The 25756-nt window shown below is 40.1% G+C and overlaps 2 long non-coding RNA genes across 2 annotated transcripts in view; one reads left to right on the top strand and one right to left on the bottom strand.

The window, feature by feature from the left end:
- The window catches only part of LOC145507181 (uncharacterized), a 349446-nt gene that overhangs the window by 231829 nt on the left and 91861 nt on the right, over window positions 1-25756 (bottom strand). The window lies entirely within an intron of this gene.
- Window positions 10761-18412, top strand: LOC145507180 (uncharacterized). Its single transcript, XR_014054669.1, has 2 exons — window positions 10761-10810; window positions 18140-18412. It is a non-coding gene; the product is annotated as an uncharacterized LOC145507180 (long non-coding RNA).

Below are 25756 nucleotides of genomic sequence, written 5' to 3'. Positions count from 1 at the left end.
TGGTGTGCTACAGTCCATGGGGTCGCAGAATTGGACACGCCTGAGCAACTGAACTGAACAGGGAGGGAGAATGGATTGATTTTGGTAACTGGCTGAATATAAGGGCAAGAGAGATTATCATTTTATTTATTTTAGATTTTTTTTAATGTAGACCATTTTTTTTAAGTTATTGGTTTATTTAATGGGTTGTGTAGGGTTTTAGTTGTGGCACACAAGGATCTTTAGCCTCAGTGCATAGACTTTCTAGCTGTGGCACATGGGCTTAGTTGCTTCATAGCATATAAAAGGGATCTTAGTCCCTTATCATGGATTGAACCTATGTCCCCTGCATTGCAAGGCGAATTCCTAACCACTGGACCACCAGGGAAGTCCCAATATGGACCATTTTTAAAGTCTTTATTGAATATTGTTGCAATATTTCTTCTGTTTTATGCTTTAGTTTTTGGTCACTAGGCATGTGGAATCAACTCCCTGACCAGTGATTGAACCCACACCTCCTGCTTGGGAAGGTGAACTTTTAACCACTGGACCACCAGGGAAGTCTCAGATATTTTAGGTAGAAGATAATATGGGGTTCCCAGGTGGTGCTAGTGGTAAAGAATCTGCCTATCGTTGCAGGAGACATAGGAGATGCGAGTTTGATCCCTGGGTAGGAAGATCCCCTGGAGGAGGAAATGGCAACCCACTCCAGTATTCTTGCCTGGAGAATCCCATGGACAGAGAAGACTGGGGGCTACAGGCATTGGGTTGCAAAGAGTTGGACACAACTGAAGCAACTTAGCATGCAGTATTGCTGTGAGAGAAAGATGCTGGGCTGGTAATACAGAGTACAGAGAAGACCAAAGACAACCATTTGAAGAATATCTACCCTCAAAGAGTGTGTAAGAAGAAATGAGCAGTGAAAGATAGAGGAGGGAAAAAAAGACAATCTCACAAAGCCATAGGCGAGAGTTTAAGGAGATAGTGAGTAGCAATATTCATTGTTGCAGAACAGGCTCTGGATTTTGTGACTGGGAAGTATTTTGTGACCTTTAAGAGTAAGGGGCTTCCCAGGTGGTGCTAGTGGTAAAAAATCTGCCTGCCAATTCAAGAGCCATAAGAGACGTGGGTTTGATCCCTGAGTCAGGAAGATCCCCTAGAGAAAGCAATGGCAGCCCACTCCAGTATTCTTGCCTGGAGAATCCCGTGGACAGAGAAGCCTGGCAGGCCATGGTCCATAGGTTTGCAAAGAGTCAGATGCAGCTGCAGTGACTTAGCATGCATATATTTAAGAGCACAGGGTTCCATAGAGGAATGAGAATATAAACTAAATTTAAACAGATTAAAGAATGAATGAGGGATAAGAAAATATAACAGAGTTTTTTTTTTTTTTTCAAAAAGAGTATATAACCAAGCCACTTAAAGACAGGGAAATCTCTTAAAAGAATATTACTAAGTGACAGAAGCAAATTTGAGAAAGTTACATACTATATATCATTTCAACTCTGTGACATTCTGGAAAAGGCAAAATTATGGAGATGGTAAAAAGATCAGTTGTTTTTAATGGTCAGAGGGGAGACAGGAATGTATAGGTGGAGCAAAAAAGAATTTTTAGGGCAATGTATAATATGTATCTGGTATGATACTTTAATAATAAACATATGTCATTATATATTTGCCCAAACTCATAGAATGTAAAATATCGAGTGATTGTAATGTAAACTATGGATTTAAGTGATAATGATGTGTCCGTGTAGGCTCATCCATTGTAACAGATGTACCACTGTGATGTGGGATGTTGACTAAGGAAGAATTCTATGCATACGTGGGAGCAAGGGGCACATGAGTATGCTCTGTATTTCCCACTCAGTTTTCCTGTGAACCTAAAACTGCTCTAAAAAATAAAGTTTATTTTTTGAAATGAATATATAACCACTTTTCATTAATATAAGCTTCTGGATTCTATTCATGTATATAACTCTTATTGTACTATTTTATAGTCCTTACGGGGCTTAGTCCTTACAACTTTCAACAAAATATTGCAATTTATTTTTGTTCCCAATGAAGTAAGTGTTGGTCCCTCAGTTGTGTCCAACTCTTTGAGACCCCATGGACTGTAGCCTGCCAGGCTCCTTTGTCCATGGAATTCTCCAGACAAGAATACTGGAGAACTCTCCAACCCAAGGATCAAACCCAGGTCTTCAGCATTGTGGGCAGATTCTTTACCATCTGAGCCACCAGGGACTCCAAATAGATGATAGATATGTAGAATTTGTTACACTTCAGAATGACAGAGTGGTGTTGAATTTTATACTAAGTATTATAAATGCATAAAGAAGTACTAGAACTGTCTTTAAATGCTTATTACATGTTCCAGTTATCTTATTGCTGTGTTAATAAACCACCTCAAAACTTGGTAGGTTAAAACAATAATTATTATATTTCACTTTTCTGGTTGTTAACTAACAGAGCTGGGCACATCTCAGTTGGGATCCTTCAGACAGTTGCAGTCAGTTGACAGCTGAGGTTGGAATCCCGTGAAAGCTCCTTTACTCACGTCTCATTGCTTGGCTGACTTATCTACAACAGCTGGTGACTGGTGGATCCTTTCTCTCTGTCTTTTCCCCACGTGGCCACTCTCAAGTCTGGCTTGGGCTTCACACCACCTGACAATTTAAGGAGCAAGCATTCCAAGAGACCCAAACAGAAGCTTCAAGTCCTGGGAGCTAGATGTGAGAAGTCAGGCAGCATTACTTTCACTATATTTGATTAGGCAAAGCTGTTATAAACCAGTACAGATTCAGTGCAGTAGATACAGAGAAGGAAGAAATTGATGGTTTCCAGCCTGGACACAAGCTACAGCAATTTATCTGGGGGATGGTTATAAATACACACATATATGAAAAAATTTAAGAATGATTATAAAAGTCTACAAGCAATAAATGCTGGAGAGGGTGTGGAGAAAAGGAAACCCTCTTACACTGTTGGTGGGAATGCAAACTAGTACAGCCACTATGGAGAACAGTGTGGAGATTCCTTAAAAAACTGGGAATAGAACTGCCATATGACCCAGCAATCCCACTGCTGGGCATATACACCGAGGAAACCAGAATTGAAAGAGACACGTGTACCCCAATGTTCATCGCAGCACTGTTTAGAATAGCCAGGACATGGAAGCAACCTAGATGTCCATCAGCAGACGAATGGATAAGGAAGCTGTGGTACATAGACACAATGGAATATTACTCAGCCATTAAAAAAAATACATTTGAATCGGTTCTACTGAGATGGATGAAACTGGAGCCCATTATACAGAGTGAAGTAAGCCAGAAAGAAAAACAATACAGTATACTAATGCATATATATGGAATTTGAAAGATGGTAACGATAACCCTATATGCGAGACAGAATAAGAGACACAGATGCATAGAACAATTTTATGGACTCTGAGGGAGAAGGTGAGGGTGGGACGTTCTGGGAGAATAGCATTGAAACATGTATATTATCATATGTGAAACAGAACACCATTCCATGTTCGATGCATGAGACAAGGGCTCAGGGCCGGGGCAATAGGATGACCCAGAGGGATGGGATGGGGAGGGAGGTGGGTGGGGGGTCCAGGAAGGGGAACACATGTAAACCCATGGCTGATTCATGTCAATGTATGGCAAAAACTATTACAATATTGTAAAGTAATTAGCCCCCAACTAAAATAAATAAATTTATTTAAAAAAAAAAGAATGATTATAATGAATGTTCAAGTATAAAATAATATGAAAAGATAAGACCTTAGTAATCAAGATGGGAAATAAGATTAATTCCTAGAGTTCTACCCAAAGACATTGCATTTTTCTAGCAAGGTTTCTCAAGAGACTGAGGACCTAATGCCTGCAGTGATGTCTGAGATGCCTAATCAAGCTAGTGATGCAAAATTATGTGGCCTCCAGATAATTAGTCTAGAGCATCTCTGAACTCACATAGTTCACAATATAAGTTACAGATTATTTTTGGCCAAGATATTCTCTGTCTTATATGCTCAAGGCTGCCTGTTTTTCTGACCCTCTCCTACTTCACTGGCCCCTAAAGTCCACTGTTCTCTACACTTCCAGCAGCATAATGGCAAATCTGCTATTTAATTTTGAATCTGTAATTAATTATCATTTCAGCAAGATTGAAACCTTTTAACACTTAGTGGCCAGAAAAAATCTTGTTTTCTTTTATTTCCTGTGTGTGTTAGTTACTTAGTTGTGTCCAGCTCTTTGCGATCCCATGGACTGTAGCCCACCAGGCTCCTCTGTCCATGGAATTCTCCAGACAAGAATACTGGAGTGGGTTGCCATTTCCTTCTCCATTTATTTCCTTTAGCTAGTTAATTTTCTTTTCATGTCTTTTCTTCTTTCATTACATTTTGGTAAGATTTCTTATGTCTTTTATTTTTATTATCTTTCTTTTTTACTATCCTTTGAAATGACATTTATAAGCAAGGTTATCACTTTAATTTGATAAAACATATAATCAACCTCTGCCTTAGAAAGTATTTTGAATGCCTTGGAAACTTTGCCTTTGCAGCACACACAGGCAGAATGGAGTGATATTTTAAGATTTCCTGTGACTAGAAAGGTATGGAAAGTTTGACTGATTTATATTGTGTTCTGACTTCCTGAGGCAGTTTTCCTAATGCTATTCCATTTAACTCATATCCTAAAACAAAGCTTGTTAGTTTTTTTTAATCAAAATTTAATCTAGAACTGAGTGTTTCAGTTTTGTTCTTCGTCTCTTAAGCTTAATTTCCATGGAGCTTTATAGTAGTAGCAATTTTACAAAATTTCTCCTGTTGGTGGGATGATTCTCAAAGCATTTGAGAAAAGGAATTCCCAGTTTAATTTTCAAAATTACTTTTAAAAATAAATAACTTGATTATTTAGCATATATCTGTTGTTCTATAATTGCTTTTATTTATATACAAAAAACTTAAGATTTTATCTATTTTCTACTTTGCATGTGAGAATCACATTCTTTGCAATAACAATGTTTGTTCTTTGGGGCAGGAATTTTATAGTTTTATAGGTTTTTTTTAATATCCCTAAATCCTGTACCATAATGTTCAACATACTGTTTGTAGAGACTTCTTGATATATCAATGTTTGTTGTATTCTTTCAGTTTAATTCTATAATTAAGTTTCACTCTCCTTAATTACAATCTATAGAAACAAAATAGACTTTCCTAAGGCTTAATTTTGTCTTAAATAGCATTACTGATTATTTGTACATAGGTCTTTCTAATTTGAATCTTTCCCCTAATAACTAAAACAGAAATGAGATCATTTAATCTTTCTGAAAAGATCTCTCTGTCATCTCTTTTTTCATGTCTCTTTATTCATACAGTATGGAGGTTCTGACTCTGGAACCAGACTACTTGGGTTCAAATCCTAGTTGTACCACTTACTAACTGTATATTCTTGGGGAAAACTTTCTGTGTCTAAGTTTCCTCAATTTCAAAAGGGGCTCACAATAGTAATAACCGCTTAATGGGGTTGTTGGACTTCCCTTGTGGCTCAGAGGTAAAGAATCTGCCTTCAATGTGGGAGATCTGGGTTCTATTCCTGGGTTGGGAAGATCCCATGGAGGAGGGCACAGCAACTCACTCCAGTATTCTTGCCTGGAGAATCCCTGTGGACAGAGGAGCTTGACGGGCTACAGTCCATGGGGTCGCAAAGAGTCGGACACGACTGAGCGACTAAGCGTGCATGCACACACACACACATGCACACACACACACTAGTTGTGTTGTGGGAATTAAATGAACTTGCTCATGAAAGCAATAGAACAGTTCTTAGAACATGGTAATTATGCAATAAATGTTAGCTGTTGGTATTGTTGCATTGTTTATTTAGATTTAATAGTTCTCGTGTGTGCTAAGTTGTTTCAGTCCTGTCCGATTCTTAGCGACCCTATGGACAGTAGCCTGCCAGGCTCCTCTGTCCATGGGATACTCCAGACAAGAATACTAAAGTGGGTTTCCATGCCCTCTTCCAGGGGATCTTCCCAACCCGGGGATCAAACCAGTGTCTCTCATGTCTACTGCATTGGCCGGTGGGTTCTTTACCACTATTGCCAGCTGGGAGGCCCTTAATAGTTTTCATTCTTTGCTAATTGTATCTTTTTAAAACAAATAATTTAATTTATTTGTTTTTTAATTGAAAGATAATTGCTTTACATAATTTTGTTGTTTTCTGTCAAACATCAACAAGAATCAGCCATAGGCATACATATGTCCCCTTCCTCTTGAACCTTCCTCCCATCTCCCTCCCCATCAGATCCCTATAGTTAGAGTCCCTGTTTGAGTTCCCTGAATCATACAGCAAATTCCCATTGGCTATCTATTTTACATATGGTATGTAAGTTTCCATGTTACTCTCTCCATCCATCTCATCCTTTCCCTCCTTCCCTCCTGCTGAGTCCATAAGTCTGTTCTCTATGTCTGTTTCTCCTTTGCTGCCCTGCAAATAAATTAATCAGTACTGTTTTTCTAGATTCCATATATATGTTAGTATATAATATTTATCTTTCTCTTTCTGACTTACTTCACTCAGTATAATAGGCTCTAGGTTTGCTCACCTCATTTCAGTTCACTTCAGTTCAGTCACTCAGTTGTGTCCAACTCTTTGCGACCCCATGAATCGCAGCACGCCAGGCCTCCCTGTCCATCACCAACTCCCGGAGTTTACCCAAACCCATGTCCATCGAGTCGGTGATGCCATCCAGCCATCTCATCCTCTGTCGTCCCCTTCTCCTCCTGCCCCCAATTCTTCCCAGCATCAGGGTCTTTTCCAATGAGTCAACTCTTTGCATGAGGTGGCCAAAGTATTGGAGTTTCAGCTTCAACAGCAGTCCTTCCAAAGAACACCCAGGACTGATCTCCTTTAGGATGGACTGGTTGGATCTCCTTGAAGTCCAGGGGACTCTCAAGAGTCTTCTCCAACACCACAGTTCAAAAGCATCAATTCTTCTGCACTCAGCTTTCTTCACCGTTCAACTCTCACATCCATACATGACCACTGGAAAAACCATAGCCTTGACTAGATGGACCTTTGTTGGCAAAGTAATGTCTCTGCTTTTAAATATGCTATCTAGGTTGGTCATAACCTTCCTTCCAAGGAATAAGCGTCTTTTAATTTCATGGCTGCAATCACCATCAGCAGTGATTTTGGAACCCAAAAAAATAAAGTCTGACACTGTTTCCACTGTTTCCCCATCTATTTCCCATGAAGTGATGGGACCAGATGCCATGATCTTAGTTCACCTCATTAGAACTGATTCAAATGCTTCCTTTTACAGCTAAGTAATATTCCATTGTATGTATATATATGTACCACAGCATCTTTACCCATTCATCTGTTGATGGACATCTAGACTGCTTCCATGTTCTAGCTATTGTAAATAGTGCTGCAATGAACATTGGGGTACATCTGTCTTTCAGTTTTGGTTTCTTCTGAGTATATGCCTAGTAGTGAGATTGCTGGATCATATGGTGGTTTTATTCCTATATTTTTAAGGAATCTCCATACCATCTTCCATAGTGGCTGTATCAATTTACATTCCCACCAGCAATGCAAGAGAGTTCCCTTTTCTCCACACCCTCTCCAGCATTTATTGTTTGTAGATTTTTTAATGATGGCTGTTCTGATTGGTGTGAGGTGGTATCTCATTGTAGTTTTGATTTGCATTTCTCTAATAATGGACAATATTGAGCAACTTTTCATGTGTTTGTTAGCCATCTGTATGTCTTCTTTGGATAAATGTCGGTTTAGATCTTCCTAATGGTTTTACTAAATGCCTACTGAAGCAATCACATTTTGAAAATTACATAACTAGGTAGCTTTCATCAATAAGCTTGTTTTTAAACTGATTTCTGGAGATAAAAAAGGAGCCGGTGGTGGCGCGGTGGTGGTGGGAGGGGAGGAAAATTTTGTTTCTCAGTACCAGCATTTAATCCTTTCACCTTTCTTCAGTAAAACTGCTATGAACTAAATGTTTGTATTCTGTTGTACATGGAAGCCTAATCCCCTAGGCTGGAGGAGGCCAGGGCAACCCACTCCAGTGTTCTTGCCTGGAGAATCCCCATGGACAGAGGAGCCTGGTGGGCTACAGTCCATGGGGTTGCAAAGAGTCAGACACAAGTGAGCAACTAAGCACAGCACAGCACAACCCACTAAGAGATGAGGGTGGAGGCCACATGAATGGGATTAGTGATTTCATAAGAGAGGACTCATGCACAAGTGATAGGAGAGAGCAGTTTAGGAGCCTGGAAAAGTCAATGAAACCTCTGAGCAACTGAGTTTCGCATGAGTTGAGTCTTGAAGGTTGAATAAAACTTACAAGACAAGAAAAATAGAAAAATCATTCCAGAGAGAAATAAGCACACGCAAAGGCATAGAGGCATGGGATGGCCTGGAAGTTTGAGGAACTGGGAGAAGTACAGGCCATCTGAAGCTTAAACCACACCATAGGTAAAGAAGGCTTAAGATAGTGGACACATATTAGGGAGGATTTCTTTTTCCTTGTATGTCGAAGAGTTTATATATTATTCTGTGAGAGCCAGAGTAAAAAGTTTTCCAGTAGTGATTTTTTTAACAAAAAGATGACATGACCAGGAAGTGAGATAGCTAGAGTCAGAAGGTAGTAGTAGGAATAGTCACTCAGTCGTGTCAGACTCTTTGCAACCCCATGGACTGTAGCCCACCAGGCTCCTCTGTCCATGGGATTCTCTAGGCAAGAATACTGGAGTGGGTAGCCATTCCCTTCTCCAGGGGATCTTCCCAGTTCAGAGATGGAACCCTGGTCTCCTGCATTGCAGGCAGATTCTTTACCCTCTGAGACACCAGGATCAGAAAGAGGGAAGTTTAAATGTCAGCTCCAGTACTGTAATAGCCATGTTTCCTAAAATCAATTATTTAATCTCCCTTAATTTCCTCACTTAGAAATACTAAGGTAATACAACGCTGCTGCATGTTGTATTAGAGATAATATATTTTAGATGCTTGACATTGTATTTGGTGTATAATTGTTTTGAAAAGGTTCTTCTCCCTTTGTTATGCAGAAAAGAATCTCTGAGGGCAGTGAGGAAGAGACACGGCAATAGAATAGGAGTACTGGGTCTTGTGAGGAGGGGCAATGCCACTGACGTCCATGGTATAGACGTTAGCACAGAATTGGGAGTGGTGAAGAAAGGTGAGATTTTAAAGATCTTTCTCCTCCGAGGTAAACATTTTGTGGCTCTTGGAAGTAGCCCAGTGAGAGAAAGAGAAACTGACAATTAAGATGTTTAGTTTAGGAAGCCTGAGACATGTTCCATATTTTAAGCACCGTTCTAGGTGCAGTGGATGAATAACATATATTTTCTTCCTTGAGGTTTTCCAAAATCTATCAGTGAGACAGATACTTGTATGAATGCTGCTGCTGCTGCTAAGTCGCTTCAGTCATGTTTGACTCTGTGCAACCCCATAGACGGCAGCCCACCAGGCTCCTCCGCCCCTGGGATTCTCCAGGCAAGAACACTGGAGTGGGTTGCCATTTCCTTCTCCATTGCATGTAAGTGAAAAGTGAAAGTGAAATCGCTCAATCGTGTCCGACTCTTAGCGACCCCATGGACTGCAGCCCACCAGGCTCCTCCATCCATGGGATTTTCCAGACAAGAGTACTGGAGTGGGGTGCCATTGCACTTGTATGAATAGACACAGTATAAAGATTTATATTCTAGGTGGGATTTTTGTAACAGCATCATCTTTTATCTATTTTCCAAGTGGGAAGAATAATTTATTTTGGACGCTTTACTGAACCAAGTTTAAATTATGTGAGCATTGTCAGATCTCAGAATGTATTCTTACTAATTGTAGTCACCATGTAGTCTCAGCACTAAATTTCCCAGATCAGTTTTTTATCCCTTACGCATAATAGCTCAAACAATGCCAGTACAATTTTTTTTAAAGTTCAGAATATAATTAGAGGCATCTCATTAAGATTTAAGATAAGCAGTTTGAGTCCTTGCGGGCAAGGTCTTGTAATCACAAATCTCAGTGACTATCAATTCTTTAAATTACATGATTGTCAAGAACTGGAAAGAACCGTTAAGAAGAATAACAACAACAACAAAAAGCTAAAGTATAGTGACGCATAAAGAAACGAGACATTTCCAGAAAAGCCATTCATTCTTTTCATTACGAATTTTCTTCCTTCCAGAGTGACTAATAAATAGCATTTTCAGTCAAAGCTGTACCTTTTAGAAGCCTCTGTAGGGTGGTGGTTATTTCATCTCGGCATGTGTATCCTGAGCAGAATTCTTACTATTAACCCTTTTGAAGCTGCCAGTGGTTTCAGTTTCTCACATTCTTTTGCCTGGCACCCAGAAAAGCATATCACTTTCTCTAAATTTGTCATCTTTTCTACTATGTTACAGACCCATCTTAATATATCCTGTTCGCTTAATCTTTATAGTCAGAATTAAATAAAGAATTCACATTTGGATCTTTCAGCATTCATCAGAACTTCTATTTCTGTTGGAGAGTTTTTAAAGCATGTAATGGAGGAGTTAGAAGAAGAGAGAGATCAGATGAGTCATAGCACCCAGGAGAGGAGTTTCAATTAAGAAGAATATAGGGACAGATAACACACAGTAAAGGGAGGAAAGGAGGAAGTGGAGGCCCTAGAAAGAAATGTCATAAAGGCACAGAAGTAGAGTGGTAAATGTGTGTATTTCTTTAAGAAGATGAAAGAATTCAAAGAATTCTCTGAACTGGAAGAATTGGAATTCCATGCCAGTGGAAAGATGGAGGTAAGGGACTGGCAGTCAATTGCCATGGAAATCCATAAAGAAAGCAGGTAGAACAATTGTTCTCTCAAAGGAAAAATTTAACCTCTAAAGGGTCAGATGAGGTTTCTGGTAGGAAAGAAAATACTCTGTAAAGATGGATGCTGGTTATATTTAAATAAAAAAAAAATTTTGACTTCTAGCTTATTAAGTTCTATGCTTTTGGAGCACATTAGATTATCTAACCTGCTTCTTCATTTATATCTGCCTGAAGAGATTTGGTGTTTTTCTTCTAATTCAAACCAATTCAACAAACATTTATTGAGTGTCTGAATGTGCCAGATAGAAAAGATGAAGTAGATCAACCTTCAAGAAGCTTACCTCTTATGTGTAGAACCAATGTTGGGGGAGGGGGAATTAGAACAAATGTCCAGGTAGGTAGATGGTTTTAGGGTAAAAATGTAAGAGCAGCATGGAAGAAGTGATGTGAGGATTTGTTCAGGACGTGTTTCTGGAGCTGATTAAGTCAATTCATACTCAAGTGGAAATCTCCTGAGACAGGAAAAGGCATTTTGGACGTAGGCAAAAAAAACATTTCTCTCTGCCACTGCCACTTCCCCCACCAGTACTTCTAAACTATAAGGACTGCTGAGTCATAAATTCCTAGGTTGTGTGAGAAGACAAGAATAGGACTTATTTAGGACTATATTTATATAGACTTAGGATACTCTAACTAATGAGAAGATAATGCTCTTCTCCATTATATATATGATGGTGGTTTAGTTGCTAAGTCGTATCTGGCTCTTGCGACCCTATGGACTCCTCCTCTGCCAGGCTTCTCTGATTCTCCAGGCAAGAATACTGCAGTGGGTTGCCATTTCCTTCTCCAGGGGATCTTCCCAATCCAGGACTCGAACCTGGGTCTCCTGCACTGCAGGCAGATTCTTTACAGACTAAGCTACGAAAGAAGCCCATTATATACAATTTCTAACTTTTCCAAGATTGCTATTTTGGTGTATGTTTAAAAGCAAATATAAAAAAAAAGTCTTTTCCTTATATTTTTCTCATTTTTAATGTATGTTAAGAACTTACAGATAAAAGCCAAATAATAATTATCATAATTATAGCTAACTTTTACTGATGCTGTACTGTATTCTAGGAGCTTTGATAAACCCTCTGTGTAGACTATTTCATTGAACCCTCACAACAACCATTTGGGGAATATACTATTATTGCTTTTATTATAATTATTGATAAATTGAGGCTTAGAGAGTTTAATTAACTTATCACATGGCTAGGATGTGATTAAGCTAGGACTGCAGGACTGGGCAGTCTCACTATAGAGCTCAAATAAAGTTTTTGTCCTGACATCATGAGGCAGAAAATCTTAGCATATGTCAAAACAGATGTGTTGGTAAGGGCCCTTGCTCCTCACAGTGCTCTTTAAACCTTAGACTTATTCATTTATTCAGTCAATATTTATTGAGTACCTATTATGTGCCAACGCTGTGGTAGGCAATGAGGATCAGAAGTGAATATTACAGAAGTTATCTCTGTCTTCATGGAGTTACCACTATAAAGAAGAAAGTGGAAACAAGTGGCTAATCATAATCAAGTATAATAAGAATTGCAAGAAGGAACTGAAGTAATGTGGCAAGTTTGACAGAAGCCTATTGTATTTGGGAATTTGGGAAGCCCTCTCTGAAGAAGTGAGAATTACACTGAGATCTGGTGCATGGAAGAACAGAAAAAAAATTACCTAAGTAAACTGGAAGAGAGGAAAGTTTCACACAAGGTGAATACCAGGGTGAGGTGGACGTACAAATGCCCCATCCAGACCCCCTGTAAGGAAGGACTTGATTCTCCAGCCTCTGGCAGTGATGACAACCTCTTTAGGCATTGCTTCAGTTGCAGGGAGAATATGACCCTTGCCCAACGTCACGTTCTCCCTGTACATGCAGGCCAACTCTGATGGACCATTTTTGTTTCATAGCTACCCGCACAGTTGGCTGAGGCTATCAGGCTTGCATCACAGCTTGATTTTGCCCTCTTCTCAATCCTGCTCCCACCCCCTCCCTTCCATGGGTGTTGATCTCAAGAACACTCCCTAATAAACATCCTGAACACTAAACCCTGCCTGAGTCTACTTCCTGGAGAGCCCAAACTGCATGACAACATAAAAGCTTTGCCAAATCAAGGCATTCAGAATGACTGTAGTTTGAGTGAGAGACAGAGATGAGCTGTGGTCGAAAAGGTAGACAGGGGTCAGATTCTGAGCTCTTGATAAAACATGCTAGGGAGTTTTCCTAAAGGCAGTGGCCAATAGGAAGCCATAGCAGGATATTAAGCAGGAATGACATCATTAAATATGTAGTTTTGAAATTTGCAATGCATGGCAGGGGTGCTTTGAATACCAAATTCATATCTTTCAAAAAACAAATCCAACTTTTTCCTTCTTTCAGATATTAATGGTAAAATAAAGGTACCAAACTGTTTTTCCTATCCTTGAATCATTGTTTTTCATTCCCCTTCCCTTATCAATAAAAACTACTAAATCTGCTCCATGATTCATGCAGTTATAATCCTATGAAATATTACATAATATTAGCTTCTTGAAAGACTTCCTCATTGATCAATGCAAAGAAATAGAGGAAAATAATAGAATGGGAAATATTAGAGATCCCTTCAAGAAAACTAGAGATACCAAGGGAACATTTCATGCAAAGATGGGCACAATAAAGAACAGAAATGATATGGACCTAACAGGAGCAGAAAATACTAAGAAGAGGTGGCAAGAATACACAGAAGAACTATATAAAAAAGATCTTCATGACCCAAGTAACCACAATGGTGTGATCACTCAACTAGAGCCACACATCCTGGAATTCGAAGTCAAGTGAGCCTTAGGAAGCATCACTACAAACAAAAAAAGCTAGTGGAGGTGATGGAATTCCAGTTGAGCTATTTCAAATCCTGAAAGATGATGCTGTGAAAGTGCTGCACTCAATATGCCAGCAAGTTTGGAAAACTCAGCAGTGGCCACAGGACTGGAAAAGGTCAGTTTTCATTCCAGTCCCAAAGAAAGGCAATGCCAAAGAATGCTCAAACTACTGCACAATTGCAGTCCTCTCACATGCTAGTAAAGTAATGCTCAAAATTCTCCAAGCCAAGCTTCAACAGTACGTGAACCATGAACTTCTAGATGTTCAAGCTTGATTTAGAAAAGGCAGAGGAACCAGAGATCAAATTGACAACATCCACTGGAGCATCAAAAAAGCAAGAGAGTTCAGACAAGCATTTACTTCTGCTTTATTGACTACACCAAAGCCTTTGACTGTGTGGATCACAGCAAACTCTGGAAATTATTAAAGAGATGGGAATATCAGACCACCTGACTTGCCTCCTGAGAAATCTGTATGCAGGTCAAGAATTAACAGTTAGAACTGTACATGGAACAACAGACTGGTTCCAAACTGGGAAAGGAATACGTCAAGGCTGTATATTGTCACCTTGCTTATTTAATTTATATGCAGAGTACATCATGCGAAATACCGGGCTGGATGAAGCACAAGCTGTAATCAAGACTGCTGGGAGAAATATCAATAACCTCAGATATGCAGATGACACCACCCTTATGGCAGAAAGCGAAGAACTAAAGAGCCTCTTGATGAAAGTGAAAGAAGAAAGTGAAAAAGTTGGCTTAAAACTCAACATTCAGAAAACTAAGATCATTGCATCCAATCCCATCACTTCATGGCAAATAGATGTGGAAACAATGGAAACAGTGAGAGACTTTATTTTTGGGGGCTCCAAAATCACTGCAGATGGTGACTGCATCCATGAAATTAAAAGATGCTTGATCCTTGGAAGAAAAGCTATGACCAACCTAGATAGCATATTAAAAAGCAGAGACATTACTTTGCCAACAAAGGTCTGTCTAGTCAAAGCTATGGTTTTTCCAGTAGTCATGTATGGATGTGAGAGTTGGACTATAAAGAAAGCTGAGTGCAGAAGAATTGATGCTTTTGAACTGTGGTGTTGGAGAAGACTCTTGAGAGTCCCTTGGACTGCAAGGAGATCCAACCAGTCCATCCTAAAGGAAATCAGTCCTGAATTTTCATTGGAAGCATTGATACTGAAGCTGAAACTCCAATACTTTGGCCACCTGATGAAAAGAACCAACTCATTGGAAAAGGCCCTGATGCTGGGAAAGATAGAAGGCAGGAGGAGAAGGGGACGACAGAGGATGAGATGGTTGGGTGGCATCACCGACTCAATGGACATGAGTTTGAGCAATCTTCAGGAGCTGGTGATGGACAGGGAAGCCTGGCAGGCTGAAGTCCATGGGGTCACAAAGAGTTGGGCATGACTGAGCAACTGAACTGAACTGAACTGAAAGACTAAAGGAAATAGTGTTATGTGAGGACTTGGATAGTTATTTGTTCCATGGCCATGAAAGCAAACTGTTCAGTGTTGCTGGAAAAGCTTAAAGTGATAAGTCACCAGATACATGACCTCCAGATACAGCATTGCAGAAAGACCTGTCCTCCTGCCAATTATATGTCTGAATTCTGCTTTCTAATTCTGAATTTTCACCTCAGTCCCCAGATATGTGTAATATATAGTAGCTATATTATCGCAGTTCATGCAAAGAGGAATATCTTGACAGTCAAGATTGGATTTTTTTTTTTAAGAAAAGCTTTATTCAGGTAGCTGCATAGATTTAAAGTATACAATTTTGGTAAGTCTTAACCTATGTATGCATATGTGAAGGCATCATCGCAGTCAGACTAACAGATATTTCTAGTACCTCAAAACTTTCTTTGTATCTCTTAGTAATCCCTCCCTCTCTTCCTTTCTCCACTTTCTTCCTCAGGCTGTAACACTGACCCACTTTCTGTCATACAGATTACATTGCCTAGAATTGTATACAAACACAATCATATGGCATGCACTCCTTTTGTCTGACTTCTTTCACTCAGCATAATTATTTGGAAAACTAGATGTAAAATGTTCAATTAAATATTTTATTATGTGCTCAAACTTGTTACATATAAAAAGCTTTGTATTTAATTACAAGATAACATATGCATTGTAAATATTGACAGTGAAAGTGATGTTCAGCTTTTTAAGTATAACTGTTCATTGTGCCTTAGACTAAAACTTTGCTTCTAACCAAAGCCATTTTACTTTGAAGTTATAAACAAAAAGCACCTGATCTGTGAAGTTGACCAACAAGTCTACATTATGGGAATATAAATAAGACATTCGGAAGAAGACTCTCCTCTCACCAAATTAGGTGGCTAAATAATCTGGAAAAAAAAGCTGAAGAGTGGTTGCTATGAGGTGCTGAACAAGAAGACAGATGGGGCATATGTTGAATTCCTCTAATAGGCTTGGCTAGACTGGAGACTGCCCCCCTCAATACACAAGCCCCTGTGTACACACACACTCATTTACACATGCATACACAAACAGTACCACACTTTTTTCTTCCATAAATTGCTTTTAGTCTAGAAAAGAAAATGAAAGTGTTAGTTTCTCAGTCGTGTCCGATTCTTTGTGGTGACCCCGTAACAGCCCACTGTTCATGGGATTCTCCTCTGTCCATGGGATTCTTCAGGCAAGAATACTGGAGTGAGTAGCCATTCCCTTCCCCAGGGTATTCCCGACCCAGGGATTGAACCCAGGTCTTCTGCATTGTGGGCAGATTCTTTACCATTTGAGCCACCAGGGAAGCCCTTTAGCCCAGAGTAGTTCAACAATTGCTCCATATTACCATTTAGTTTTCTTTGTACATCTAAAAAGGATTAAAACTAAAAATTGTTTAAATATATCATTATATCCCAACCTCAGAACTATTTGTGTATATAAAAATACAAACCCAAGAATATCAAAAAATCACATCTTTTAATTTTTTAAAAAAGATTTTTTCACATACAGCACCAACCTATATACATAGGAAGCACTCTGTATATTTTTCAACTGAACAACATAAAGGATTCTGCTCTGTTACTGCATCTTCCCTGGTGTCAAATCACCTCATTTTGACTCAATGAGGTGCCAATGAAAAGCCAATGTTTTCATTTCCTTCAAGGTAACATGTGTTTAATCTGACTGTCATTTTTGTAAAGTTCATTAATATGTTAATCTTTTTAATGTGGGTGCCTTTATGTTGTAATCATTTTCCTTGGTTCCACATGTGTGCTCAGTCACTCAGCTGTGTCCAACTGTTTGCCCCCTCATGGACTGTAGCCTGCCAGGCTCCTCTGTCCATGGAATTCTCCAGGCAAGAATACTAGAGTGGGTTGCCATTTCCTACTCTAGGGGATCTTCCCAACCCAAGGATTGAATCTGCTTCCCTTGCATCTCCTGCATTGGCAGGCATATTCCTTATCACCATGCTACCTGGGAAGCCCCCATCCACATAGCCTACATCTTTTTAATTATTTTGGAGAAAGGATGGGGGACCATTTTACATGTCTTAGTTGCTGGCTTATTATTTTGCATGTCTAACTATCATACCTAGGGGAGGATGATTTTTATTTCACAGTTCCATAGAGCCTAGTACCATAAACCTTATAATAAGTCCCAGTGGATTAAACCTGATCCATATTATCTTCCTGTCAAGTATGATATGTGTAAATGTTGCCATTGTTCCTCCATTAAGCATAAGTCATTGTTTCCTTTCGTATGTGTTAACTCCCACACATCACAAGAATGGAATCCTGTTATCTTGGACAGTCTGGGAATATTTGTGGGAGCTGGGAGTTTTGTACGTGTTACAGCATAAGTTGTCTTTTTCTTGTCAATATTTTGTCTAGTTTTCATACTGCGACAATGTTTTTAAAGGTCCCTTCTGTATATTTTATCTTGGATCTGATAGTTTTTCATTCTAAAAGCTTTAACTCTTTATTTCATAAGCCAGAGAACCCCATTTGGCATCTATCTCTGGGTGTATGCACCTCCATGGCAAATTCCCATTTATTTGAGAAATATTCAAGGATTCTTTGAAACTCTAGGGTGGAAAATAATAAAAGTGAAAGGAACTTTTGCTTTCTGAATAAACAAGTATGTCATTTGGCTTACCTAAACAGGATATGAGTAGTACTGATTTTGTTCTAGGGCCTCTAATACAAATTTTATTTGCAAACACAGAAATTGAAAGACAGAAGATTGAAAAGTCAATTCTTCCTGGGATTTCCTCTTAGAGTTTTCTCATAGGTTGTAGCTAAGATATGATAGAGCTTAGTTTCAAAAAATGATAATAACAGAGGACAGTTTCTAAGTATCAGTTAAACCAAGGTAATGATATGGCTCATGTCATGTGTTTGCTTTTCTTTTTTCTTTCAGTACTTCAAAGAGAGGTCCTACGTGACTCTTTCTTTTATGTCAACCACTGCAGAGGTTCCAGCACATGTTGATGGCTCCTTTCACCTCCTCTACGCAGCTGGAATGGGCTGCAGAAGAGCAACAGCATGCTTCAGGGTTATCCCCTCCAAGTCCACGTGCCTCTTCAACTTCTACTGAATTCTTTTCCTTCCTTCTGTACATCCTATTCATATTCAATAACTCCTGATAGAAAAACTGATGTCAGTAGTGTGAATATAAATTGAATTTCCCAGCTTTGCTTGGAACACGGTGCTCACTAGAGAAATGGAAAATCAATTTAAAACAATAAATAGGGAAAACAGAAAAGGTAAACAAAGCGTGGAAGGGTGCGGCTTGTTCTGATGAGTGACTACACAGGCAGCTTCCTGTTGTTGTTGTTCAGTCGCTAAGTCCTGTCCAACTCCGCGACCTCATGGACTGCAGTATGCCAGGCTCCTCTATCCTCCACTCTCTCCTGGAGTTTGCTTAGATTCATGTTGATTGAGTTGGTGATGCTTTCTAACCATCTCATCCTCTGCTGCCCTCTTCTCCTTGTGCCTTCAATCTCCCAGCTTCAGGGTCTTTTCCAATGAGTCAGCTCTTCACATCAGGTGGCCAAAGTATTGGAGTTTCAGCAACAGTCCTTCCAATGAATATTCAGGATTAACTTCCTTTAGGATTGGCTGGTTTGATCTCCTTGCAGCCCAAGGTACTCTCAAGAGTCTTCTCCAACACCACCGTTTAAAAGCATCAGTTCTTCTGCGCTTAAGCCTTCTTTTTGGTCCAGCTCATGCAATCATACATGACTACTGGAAAAACCATAACTCTGACTATTACAAACTTTTGTTGGCAAAGTGATGTCTCTGCTTTTTAATACACTGCCTAAGTTTGTCATAGCTTTCCTTCCAAGGAGCAAGCGTCTTTTAATTTCATGGCTGCAGTCACCATCTACAGTGATTTTGGAGCCCAAGAAAAGAAAAGAAAATCTGTCACTGCTTCCATTTTTTTCTTCTTCTATTTGCCATGAAGTGATAGGACCTGATGCCATGATCTTAGGTTTTTTAAATGTTGAGTTCAAGCCAACTTCTTCACTCTCCTCTTTCACCTTCATTAAGAGGAACAGCTTCCCAAGAGTGCTTTAAGGAATGATTTTTTAAAGCCGTTCTTTCCTATCAGCTCCTAAGTGGAAAGTATGCCAATTTGTTAGAACAAAAGGCTGATAATTAGGCAAATCACAAATATATATGATTAATTTTTAAAATGCAAATGGAATTACGTTACTCTACTAATCATAGGTCTCTGAAATGGGCATCTTCTGCTAAATTTTGAAATAAGCAACTTAAACTCATTCATACTCAGGCAGATCCCTTATCTATAAATTAGATCTATATGCTTGTGTAAAATAATGAATTTCTTTCATTAGCTGTCATTTAAATTTATTGTAGGATAACATCTGTTATGATTTTTAAATATTTAACGTGATTTCAATTCAGTTCAGTTCAGTCACTCAGTCATGTACAACTCTTTGTGACCCCATGAACTGCAGCATCCCAGGCCTCCCTGTCCATCACCAACTCCCGGAGTCCACCCAAACCCATGTCCATCGAGTCAAAGATGAGATCTAACCATCTCATCCTCTGTCATCCCCTTCTCCTCCTGCCCTCAATCTTTCCCAGCATCAGGGTCTTTTCCAGTGAGTCAGCTCTTCGCATCAGGTGGCCAAAGTAATGGAGTTTCAGCTTCAACATCAGTCCTTCCAATGAACACCCAGGACTGATCTCCTTTAGGATGGACTGGTTGGATCTCCTTGCAGTCCAAGGGACTCTCAAGAGTCTTCTCCAACACCACAGTTCGAAAGCATCAATTCTTTGGTGTCAGCTTTCTTTATAGTCCAACTCTCACATCCATACATGACCACTGGAAAAACCATAGCCTTGACTAGACGGACCTTTGTTGGCAAAGTAATATCTCTGCTTTTTAATATGCTGTCTTGGTTGGTCATAACTTTCCTTCCAAGGAGTAAGCGTCTTTTAATTTCATGGCTGCAATCACCATCAGCAGTGATTTTGGAGCCCAGAAAAATAAAGTCAGCCACTGTTTCCATTGTTTCCCCATCTATTTCCCATGAAGTGATGGGACCAGATGTCGTGATCTTAGTTTTCTGAATGTTGAGCCTTAAGCCAACTTTTTCACTCTCCTCTTTCACTTTCATCAAGAGGCTCTTTAGTTCTTCTTCACTTTCTGCCATAAGGGTGGTGTCATCTGCATATCTGAGGTTATTGATATTTCTCCTGGCAATCTTGATTCCAGCTTGTACTTCTTCCAGCCCAGCGTTTCTCATGATGTACTCTGCATGGTAGTTAAATAAGCAGGGTGACAATATACAGTCTTGACGTACTCCTTTTCCTATTTGGAACCAGTCTGTTGTTCCATGTCCAGTTCTAACTGTTGCTTCCTGACCTGCATACAGGTTTCTTAAGAGGCAGGTCAGGTGGTCTGGTATGCTCATCTCTTTTAAAGTTTTCCAGTTTGTTGTGATCCACACAGTCAAACGCTTTGGCATAGTCAATAAAGCAGAAATAGATGTTTAGGTAGTCATGAAACCAATAAGTTTACTGTTGCTCTGTGTCTCTTTCCAAGTTAGATGTGCATTCCTGGAGAACAAACCACATTTTACTCTTCCATTGCCCTATAGTTCTCAACCCAGTGCTATGCACTTAATGTTTCATAAACACTAGATTGACCAAGAAGTTGACATAAGTTGCTGCAAGATGACAAACCTCAGATATCATATGGGTAGAAATTCATACTCAGTGGAAAGAGCAAAGGGAACCCTGAAATGAACTCCTTGCTCAGGAACATATTAACATCACCTTGAGTGAGCTACCTGACTTTTCTGAGCTTCAGTTTCTTTAACAAAATGAAGATAGTAATAAGTTCGTTGGGATTCTTGTAAAGATTAGAGGTAAATGATTTAATATGGTTTGCCTGGGCCTGTCCACACAGCCCTGAGTTCATGATGTTATTATTCCCGCTTCAAAGATGAGAAGATTGAGGGGTCAGTGTTGAAGTAACTCTCTAACCATCATACCACCATTAAATGCTTAGGGTCTGGTTTCAAACCCAGCTTCGTTTGACTTTGTGTGCAGTACTTAGAGATTCCCTATATTGCTCTTGCACTTAAATAAATATGAGAGGGTTTAAAATGAAGGCAAGTTAACAAACTAAAATATAATCCTTCAAGTTTTTTGACCATGACCCTCAGTATTGCATTGTAAACCCTGAAGACACACAACCATACACAAGAGTTGGGCTTCCCAGGTGGCGCTAGTATAAAGAACCTGACTGCCAATGCAGGAAACATAAGAAACACAGTTCGATCCCTGGGTCAGGAATATCCCCTGGAGGAGGGCATGGCAACCCACTCCAGTACTCTTGCCTGGAGAATCCCATGGACAGAGGAGCCTGGTGGGGCTCCAGTCTGTGGGGTCACAAAAGCCGGACATGACTAAAGCTCCCTAGACACATGCCCAAGAGTTGAACTGTGCTGCGTGTGCTGCATTCAAATATTTTCTACTCTATTTCATGTTTTAAAAATATTCTTGTTATAGTGAACAGAGCAGCTTGCTGGGGAGGTGTCATGGGGGTGTTCTTGACATGAGACCTCAGGCACAAGGCACCTGGCAGCAAGGACCCCTCCCACTGCAAAAGGGAGGGCGCTCTCCTTTCTCTCCATGGCCTCAGTTCCTCATCTGGTCATGCTCCTCACCCTAGTGGTCTTGCTGGGCCATGGAGTTCTGAGCACTGTCCCCCACATGCCCACAGGCTTGGATTGGCCCTGTGGGCATGACTGGCAGGCTAGGTAGATCTGGAGACTATGGGATGCCCCCTGTTGCAAGGAGTCAATACCTTCCCTAGGGATGCTTGCTTGCCTGGCTTTACACAGAACAGGGAGAAACCGAGACATGTGAAAGAGTGTTTCCTCCAAGGCCACAAGGCACGTATGGAGAGGCTTGAAACAGCTCCTGTATGAATTCAGAGGCTGCTTCAGGAAAGAGAAAATTTGAGGGAGATGTGATTACTGGACTTGTGAACAATAGGGAAAATTTCACAGTAAGTGGGAGAAATTCAGCTCCTGACCAGACCTTGGAACTAGAAAATTAAATTGTACTGCCCAACCTGAAGCAAGAGTACCTGACTGCTATTTTCAAATCCCAGAGAGCTGTTAGAGCTAATGTTTAGAAAGGGATGAAGGATTTGTTCTAAGGAGCTCATCCCTTTGGGGACAGGAAGCATGATGAATATGGATGTGGGGAATAATATTGCCGAGAAACAAAATGTCTTTCTGAATCATGGGGCATAGGTACATCACATTAAAACTGAATTGCCACTGAATTTGATAGTGCTATCCATTAAGTGCTATTCCTATAAAGCATTTCTCCACTTGGCTTAAGGGTATGGGGGCAGGGGATTGGCTTTCTCTCTTAGCCATGTCTTTGTGCTCATTCAAAATATTTTGAGTACTTTGACCTTTACAAAAAGGAAAGGCTGCCAGTAAACATCCCTGCGTTGTTACTAATTTTGCTCCTGCTAATTTCTGGCTTGTAGACAGAAGTAATACTGAGATTTTCTAAGAAGCTGCTTGTTATGACCCGCTAAATTGATCTGATGCCTTATCATGAATTACACCTTGAGAAATAGGAGATTGTTATATTCATTTGTGAAAGAACTAATGATAGGTATAATGAAAGTGGTAGCAGTGACAATGAGTGAAATGATGCAATAATTGTTTGGGAAGTAGAATCAACATGTCCCAAACATAGTTTGAGGGGAACAGAGAGTGAGGAGTTTGCCAGGTTGGATGACTTCATTCACTGTATAGGGAGCACCGAAGGAAGAGCTCCTTTGATGGAGAATAAAATCTGCTTTGTAAATACTGAGTGTGTGATGCCCAGGGACATCTAGACAGAGTGGTCCAGTAAGCAGTTAGAAGTGTGAGTTGGAGATGAGAGGAATCTGGGCTGGAAATATAGATTCATGCATGTAGATGGCAGTTGATGTTATGACAATGGGCTTGACTGTTAATAGGAGACCAGTGGAGAAGATGGGTTGTGTGAAACTTTGAGGATTAGGGACTTCCCTGGTGGCTCAGAGGTTAAAGCGTCTGCCTGCAATGTGGGAGACCCGGGTTCAATCCCTGGGTCAGGAAGATCCCCTAGAGAAGGAAATGGCAAGCCACTCCAGTATTCTTGCCTGGAGAACCCCATGGAGAGAGGAATCTGGTAGGCTACAGTCCACGGGGTCGCAAAAAGTCAGACACGAGTGAGCTACTTCACTCACTTCACTTTTGAGGATTAGCTGAAGGAAAGGCAGAGGGAGAAGATGGAGAGAGAAAATTGAGAGATCTCAGAGAGATAGAAGGTAAAGGAGAAGGGTCTTTGAACAATACCCTTTAATTACCTGTACTCAAGTTATTGTACATTGTCAGTAGCACCAAGGTGCGGTGGAGTGTGGTTGGAAGAAGGTGACTGGCTGCATGGTTTGCTGAAGAGTTCTGGAACAAAAGCAAGAGGTAGTCCCAAGATAACCTTCTCCTTGGCTGATAGATTTCTTCCCCTATCAAATGAGAGTGTTGAGCTAGATGATCTCTGTGATGTTTAATTTGGACGAGTGGGTGAATGACTGGAGAGTATGAGAAGATATGAATATTCACCCATTCATTCAGCAAATATTTATCAAGTTTCTATGATGTTCAGTTGCTGTTTTAGTCACAGGGACATGATGATGAGCCAGACAGATTATAAAAGCTGACATTGCAGTGATGGAAACAGACTATAAACAAGTAAACATGTAAATTATAGTGTATTATATTGTCACAGATACAGCTAAGAACTATGAAGAAAAATAAAATGGGGAGGAGAAAGAATAATTTGGGCAGACTTCTTTAAGAGGCTGATTCAGTTCAGTTCAGTCACTCAGTTGTGTCCGACTCTTTGCGATTCCTAGAACTGCAGCACGCCAGGCCTCCCTGTCCATCACAAACTCCTGGAGTCCACCAAAACCTGTGTCCATTGAGTCGGTGATGCCATCCAACCATCTCATCCTCTGTCATCCCCTTCTCTTCCTGCCCTCAATCATCTTTTCAAATGAGTCAGCTCTTCGCATCAGGTGGCCAAAGTATTGGAGTTTCACCTTTAGCATCAGTCCTTCCAATGAATATTCAGGACTGATTTCCTTTAGGATGGACTGGTTGGATCTCCTTGCAGTCCAAGGGACTCTCAAGAGTCTTCTCCAACACCACAGTTCAAAAGCATCAATTTTTCTGCACTCAGCTTTCTTTATAGTCCAACTCTCACATCCATACATGACCACTGGAAAAACCATAGCCTTGACTAGACGGACCTTTGTAAGAGGCTGATAGAGCTGAATGAAGTGAGGATGCTTTAATGTGAAGGGCTTGCTGAAGAGCATTCCTGGAAAGGAAGACAGCAAGTGCAAAGATCTTGGAATGACTTTTTGTTAAAAAGAAAATAAGCATACATCTATATATCACCACCAACACATATTTGGAAGAATATATACCAAAATATTAAAAAATAGGTAAAAAATAAATATAAAGTAGAAATAATAATGTAGTAGAATATTAGGGAAGTATTCTGCTAGGATCCATCTCTTGGCCTTTTCACATATTCTTAGTACAGTGCAATTCCCATTTGGGAAATCGAGTAGGGTATTTTACTAATAGTGCAGCCAAACATGCAAGTCAGCCAAGATCAGCAGTGTGTCAGTCAGTGAGTCAATATTTTTAAAAAGAAACTCCCAGAAATCTCATCACCTCAAACTCAGGTCAGAGCACCATGTACTATAACCCTCAACTTTCTAGGATTTCTAAGAGGGCAGATTCTCCCCACTAGAGAATTAAAGCTGATTTTGGCATCACCACTCCAGTGTCTCTGCCTCCACCACTGCCTGTCGGATTGCACAATCCCAAGCCTGCTCTGATTTACAAAATCCTATCCCCTTGTCTACATCATCCTACTTTTAGTATTTGTCATTTTTGTTTTATCTGACATCGAATAATCCAATCCCTTTAGATAGGCCTCAAACCTAAGATTCACCCTCCTGTTCCTGCCTCCTCCTCCTTGAGCTGAGCCTGATGCCTACTGAGCACATACTTCGCTAGAAATACTGTCTGTCTTGGTAGGGTGGGTGCTTACAGAGGTATATATGCTTTTCAGTACTTATCAAACTATACACTTAGATACCAGAATTTTAAAATACCTCAGATTGAAACATGATACTCTGCTAGGTACTTTTTGCATAATGGTTTTTTTTGCCTTCAAGAAGCCTATAATCTAAAGAAAGTATAATAGCAAACAACAGCAGATAACATCTAAGTGCTAAGTTAAAGGGTAAAATTGTTAGTTGCTCAGTTGTGTCTGACTCTTTGAGAACCCATGGACTGTAACCCACCAGGGTCCTCTGTCCATGGGATTCTTCAGGCATGAATACTGGAGTGGGTAGCCATTCCTTTCTCCAGGGGATCTTCCTGGCCCAGGGATTGAACCTGGGTCTCTTGCATTGTGGGTCAATTCTTTA

Source organism: Giraffa tippelskirchi, chromosome 5, assembly GCF_054371585.1.
Source record: "Giraffa tippelskirchi isolate mGirTip1 chromosome 5, T2T-mGirTip1v1.2.pri, whole genome shotgun sequence".
NCBI classification, from domain to species: domain Eukaryota; kingdom Metazoa; phylum Chordata; class Mammalia; order Artiodactyla; family Giraffidae; genus Giraffa; species Giraffa tippelskirchi.
This window is presented reverse-complemented; position numbering and strand designations above follow the sequence as displayed.